The sequence below is a fragment of the Vigna unguiculata genome, chromosome 11 (genome assembly GCF_037176805.1).
Source record: "Vigna unguiculata cultivar grain cowpea cultivar isolate G323 ecotype 2 chromosome 11, ASM3717680v1, whole genome shotgun sequence".
NCBI classification, from domain to species: Eukaryota; Viridiplantae; Streptophyta; class Magnoliopsida; order Fabales; family Fabaceae; genus Vigna; species Vigna unguiculata.
The window spans coordinates 4,269,395-4,276,116 of NC_140802.1; the positions used below are offsets into that span (position 1 = coordinate 4,269,395).

General features: G+C 28.2%; 1 pseudogene; it reads right to left on the reverse strand.

Annotated features, from left to right (window-relative positions):
- Positions 1–2,873: 2,873 nt before the first annotated feature.
- LOC146880884 (uncharacterized) lies at positions 2,874–3,902 on the reverse strand (annotated as a pseudogene).
- Positions 3,903–6,722: the final 2,820 nt, after the last annotated feature.

The window sequence follows — 6,722 nt, forward strand, 5'->3', positions numbered from 1 at the left end:
TCTCAAGCTCATAACACTCATGCTTTTAATACTGAAATGTTTCCATATTCAAATATCCAAAAATCTGGTTATACTGAAAAAGGATTGACTAAATATAATCATATCAAATTATCTCGCAATCAATGTATGCCAGAAGTTATCTCAATTATACACAATTATGAGACAAGAAAATCATTGCTCAAACATATTCTAACTCAGCTAACCATCCAAACATTTAATTTATATATTTTGAGGACATGATTAAATCAAATTCAGATAAAATTTAATAATTAAGCATGTCCAGACACAAATTAAAAAAAAAATCCTTGAAAGAGCATTGATGCGTTCATTGGGTGAGCATACTCGCCTAGTGAATGAAAATGTTTGACCATATGGTCTTGGGCGAGAGGATTCACCCAACGAGTGATGTTGAAAAATATATTTTAAAGGAAAAATTTGCTAAAAATACAACAAGCGTTTGTTTAACGTCTTTTAGCTCGACGCCTAATATTCATTGTGATGTTTATTTTTATTTTTTTATGGGTCACCTATTGAACCAATATCATATGCTTCTTTTAGTCTTATCTTCATTTCCATCAATACCTTGTACTAACAAGAACACAAAAAGATACTTGAACAACCAGGTTATCCCAATTTTTATATAAACAAAAATTTGAGAATTGGAAATTTCTAAAATTAACAAAGAAACAAGTGAAAACATAGAAACAATGAAACAAAGAAAAAAAAATTCAAAACACCAACCAAACAGTAATTCTAATGTGTGAAATGATTAAACAAATTTCCTAAGCAATCTCACTCAAATCTCTCTTGTTTCAAAATTACCCAGTACTCTCATTTGTGATGAATACTATTGCTTTCCATGTTCTCTAAAATTAGACACACATATGTCTCTTGTAATGGTTATCTAAGTTTGACATACCTTACCAAATCTCTTGGACTAAACAATGGGGATCAAACACACAATCTCATTTATGGTGAATTGAAATATTTGGTTTGATTTGATTAGTTAGACTATTGAAATCCCATATCTATGACTTTCCAACTAGATCATGCTCTAAGGTGTGTCCCAAGACAAGCATTAAGCACATACAAAATCAATAGAAACCATAAACACTCAACCATATATCATAATAAGATACACTCAAATATGTTATTTAGATTTTTCATATAAATATATTTATACATTTTTTAACGTTTCAGATTGTGAAACTCGAACATCAAATTTTTTCTTAACTTAATTTTTAAACAATAATGAATTTTTTATAATAAGAATAAGTGTAAATTTTGAATTTAAATATATAATAAAAGTAATAATAACAATAAATTAAATAAAAATATATCGGTTATTAAATAACGAAATAATAACATAAGTGAAACTTAATAACTATTAGTATGAAAACTAAGTGAAATCTTAAAATATAAATATCTATAATACATTTTTCTTTTAAAAAGAAATTTTTTGATATGTTTGTTTTAGATTGTTTAGTAATGGTTTGTGCAGTAGAGAAGATGATACACAAAGACAAAAGGGGATAAAATTATTTAAAGTTATATTAAGGCCTGAGACATAAGTTTAAGGATTATGACGACATATATATTGGTTAAATTTGTTTCTTATCCCTTAACTTTTAGTGAAAATTAAAATTAGTTGAAATTTTGATCTAATTTAGTTTCTCATATTTAGAAATACGTGAGTTTAGTCTTTTTAACTAAATTTTGTTAAATTTATTTGACGTTTTAAACGCGTTTTATGATAGCATTTTGTTATTGAATCTACAACTCTAAACCTATATATAAAACTCTTCAATCATACGCCATGTGAGGTAGCCTCAAAATAAGAAACAAACTCAGCCTCCAAAGTGGGAGTAGTAGTCAATGTCTGCTTTTTGCTACTCCAAAATATCTTCACTAGTTAGCATAAAAATATAATACCAGATGTTGATTTTCTAGTATTCATGAAACAAGCAAAATCTAAATAGAAGTAGTTTATCACCTTCAAACTATTAGTTTATTTGTATATGAGCTTGAAATCCTTTGATCCTTGAAGATATTTGATTACCTTCTTTGCAGCTTTCTAGTGGTCAACACCTATATTACTCTGAGCATACATAGACTTCTAATCGCTAGCATAGGAAACATTCTTAATTTGTTCCCGTTGAATATAATTTTCAGCTCCAATGTTATAATTTGATTCTTGTAAATGCACTTCATAATCACTATAAATTTTTGATTGATCTTTTTATCCTTGTAGATCTTCTTAATGTTGCTTTACTACCTTGTTCAAAAACTTGTTGTTCAATTGGTCCCTCAACAATTTGATCTATCTCCAACAATTTGTGAAATTTGAATAACTAGTTGTCTAATACGCTCTTGAACAAATGAACATGAATGACTACCAATCTATCCTTTGATTTTGAGGGTTGAACTTCATAATGATTATTTTGAATTAAATCACTCCTACTAATCAAGTCATTTACATGAAACTTTACATTCCTTGATTTCACAATTCCAGTGTTATGAGATGGATAATAAACCATTGTAACCTTTGGACTTTTCAGTATATCCAATGAAATACCGACTAATAGTCTCAGGTTCTTTCTTCTCTTGTGGGTTGTACAATGTCACTTTAGATGAGCATTCCCCCATGCGTATATATCATAAATTGGGTTTCCAACCTTTGAATAACTCAAAATGTGTTCTTAAAATAGCTTTGGTTAGAACTCGATTCATTATATACACAACCGTCTTAAGTGCTTCAATCTACAAAAATTTAGGAAGTTTTGCATGACTCCTCATGCTTCTCACCATATCCATTAAACTTCAATTTCTTCTTTCTGTCACACAATTATGTCTAAATAACCAAGCATAGTGTATTACTTCCCATTGGTCTCCTTAGGTTTTGCATAGCCAATATGATATTACAAACATGGATTATATTTTCATAATCAATCCACCATGTGTTATGATTAATACTAGTTATATTATATTCATAACAAACAAAGCAAAATAGTTACCTTTCTCCTCTAGCCAATTCTTAAACTTTGTGAAATCCTTCTTCATGTGTCCCTCCTTTTATTTATAGAAGGAGAAACACTTGGACTTCTTCTTTATAACTGGCTTAGCAAACATCTTTCCTTTCGATTAACAAGATTCTTCTTATTCTTAAACATAAGTAGTCAAGTTCACCATTTCGCCTTCATCCATTAGTACTCTTTCTTTTTCTTGAACACACATGGTCAACAATGCATAATAAGTCACTTATCGTTATGTGTGTTATAAGATATTTTAAAAGGATCATTTTTACAAGGAAAAGTACATAATGTATAATGTACTAGAAATAAATCAAACATGGTAGCCTCCAAGGCTTTTAGATGAGCCACGATGTCCCTTATGTGTATGATGTGATCACGCACCCCTTAATCTCGGCTTAATCTCGAAGCTTTAAGAATGAAAAATACACGATAATAGTGTTGGTAAGAGATTTATCAAATGTGATGGATTGTTCATCAATGGCCTAATAAATATCCCACATTGTCATGTTGAACAAAATCTCGAATACCAATAGAAAAGTTGGTATTTATTAATGGCACAAGGAGATCATTTAACCTCTTCCACTTTTCATAAAGATCATCAACATTTGGAATGATGGTCTCAGTAATAACGGTGATTATAGTCTTCTTCTAATAAAATAATCAATGTTTATCCAACCCAAATAGAGAAGAACTTTCTTCCTTAAAAACTTATAATTATCTCATTTTTAGTTTGGGATACCATAGAGAAGAACTTTCTTCCTTAAAAACTTTCTAATAAAATAATCAATGTTTACAACATTCACATATTGAGAAATTGCAAATTTTAAAATACATGTTCATTTCATAATTTGAGATTATATCAAACATCATGTTTTACCAATAGAAACATTTATTAATGAATGAATATAGTGAATAAAACTTATACGTGGGCTAAAGTCATCCTTAATTAGACTCATATAACTAAATGATAAAACAATAACACTATTATGTTTTACCATGTCTTAGTGAATGACTCTTGTGACATAAAACTTGTCAAGTCTTGCTCAATTAGATTCATAACTAACTGATAGAACTATTATACTATGTTCCTTTTCTCAATTCTTGTGGTCGATTTAAGAAATATAATCCAATATTTTATCCTAATTGATCTTATAGAGGTAAGAAAATTGATGAGTAAAAATTCATCACATTACATATAATTAATTATAATTAATATTTACTATGTTGTTATAAATATCAATCAATAAGAGATGATGTGACTATTATCTAATTTATTATATTCAACTTTCAAGAATTTCAAACATTTAAAAATAAATATTTATGTTAACATTATTTATAATGCAATCAAAATAAATAATAATATTCATTATATAGATTAAGTATACAACATATAATTTATATTAACCCCTATGGTGCATTCACCTAACAGGTTTAAAACTTCTTTTTTTCTTTTACAAAATAATTGTGCCCAACAATAATTATTGATCTCGTACAAAAATCATATAGTTATATTTTCTTTAGTTCCATAGTTCTATGGGACTAAGTTCTTTTATCAAATAGATTTGAAATAAACAATCATATGTCAATCCTTAATGAACTCATACATACAGTAGTCCAAAATGCACTACTTGAATATCATACCAGAAAATATTTCATCTTAAAATATGAATATAAAACAAATGCAGAAGAAAGGAACGAGGATTAACCTCCACATGACCATTGTCACAAGAATCTTTTAATGTGCTTTTTACTTTCAAATCGTTACTCCCTATAAACTTTGATGGTATAGTATAATGTAGAAAAGAGCACATTAGATAGATTTGATGACCCAAATCACAAAGGATACCCATGTTTTGAATAACATTCCTCTACATTGTGGTTCATCTTGTGACAGTATGTGCATTATTTTCCTTGGTTGGGGTTTCTTCCTCTTCCCCTTCCTTGAGCACGAAAATTGTTCCCTCTGCTTTCACCTTTCCAAGAACGCTGTTCTTGAGCTTTGTAGTTCCTCTCAACAGTATTCAAGAAAACTTTATTCTCAAAACTTAAAGTTCCAGAATTGTTATTTTTTCTCTCTTGTATTATCGAAGAAAAAACTTTGTTTATACTAGGTAAGGGTTCCATTAATAAAACTTGGGTTTTGACATTACTGTAACAATCATTTAGGCCTTTCAAGAAACAAATAGAATGTTCTACATCTCTCTATTTCAAAAAGATTTTAGTATGATCACACTCACATGTTTTTCCACATGTGCAAGTTGGTATGCGACACAGGAAGTCCAGCTCCTCCCACAACCTTTTTAACTCAGTGAAGAATTGGGTTATGGTCATTTCTCCTTGTTTGATGGAGTGAATCTCTTGGAGAAGGTCAAAAATCTAAAAGTAATCTCCTTGAGAGAATCTTTCCTTTTGTTCTTCCCAAAGTTCCTTACCAGAGTCAATGTATAGGATGCTTTTAGCAATAGCATGAGAAAGAACTCTCATAATCCATGACAAAATCATGACATGACACCTTTCCCAAGCTTCATAGATGGGATCATTAGGAAGAGGAGTCTTGATGCTCCTATTAACAAATTTTAGTTTTTTCTTGGACAGCAAAGCTCGTTGCATGTTCTTGCTCCAATAAGGGTAGTTAGAATCATTCAAATTAGTAGATACTAACACCAAACCTGGGTTTTCTCCAGGGTGTAAATAATAAGGGCTCGTGGGTATGAATTTTTAATGAATTTTGGAATTAGTCCATTTCGAAACTTTGGACCAATTTGGTCCTTCATGTTTGGAAATACATGGATTTAGTCCTTTTAATCAAATTTTGTGAAGTTTATTTAACATTTCAAGCACGTTTTATAATAATATTTGACTTAACATTAAAGCAAAAATGTGTCATATAGTATAAACAACTAAAATACAATCTTGAAATGGGTACGAAACATCAAATAAACTTAACAAAATTTAATTAAAATGACTAAATCCACGTATTTCAAAAGATAAAGAACTAAATTGGTCCAAAATTTCGAAATGAACTAATTCTAAAATAATTAACACAAACAGAAAAAGATAACTATAATAGGTTGAGATCCAATAATGGAGCAGTTATCGAAGAAATAATGGATATTACTATATCAAAATATATATATATATATATATAAATATATATATATATATAACTTCTTTTGAAATCCTTCTCATAAATATAATTATTATAATTATTGATTTGATTTTTTAATTTTTTATTTAGTCATATTTTTATCAGTTCAATTTAGTATTCTAATTATATAAAAACGTTTAATTTGATCATCTTATTTAAGCTAGAGTTAACTCCATGTATATACTTATACACAACTTCTTTTGGAGTCCTCAGATTCTTTTATTTAACTTAAAAAGTTCCACGGTACAGCTTTTGACAATAGTCATGTAACGAACATAGTATAATATGGTCAATAATTGATTTTCACATGTGAAAATACAGGTTATACTAATATCTTTTTTTTCAATTTTCCTATTTTAATTTTAATTTTTTAAATTTAAATATTATTTATAACAAAAAAAGTTATTGTTCAATTTATCTTTAATAACTATTTTTTTTAATTCAAATATTTGTTTATTATAAGAGAATTATTACTCTTTTATCATTTTAATAACTATTTTTTCAAATTTAAATAATTACTCATAATATTATTTACACAATAT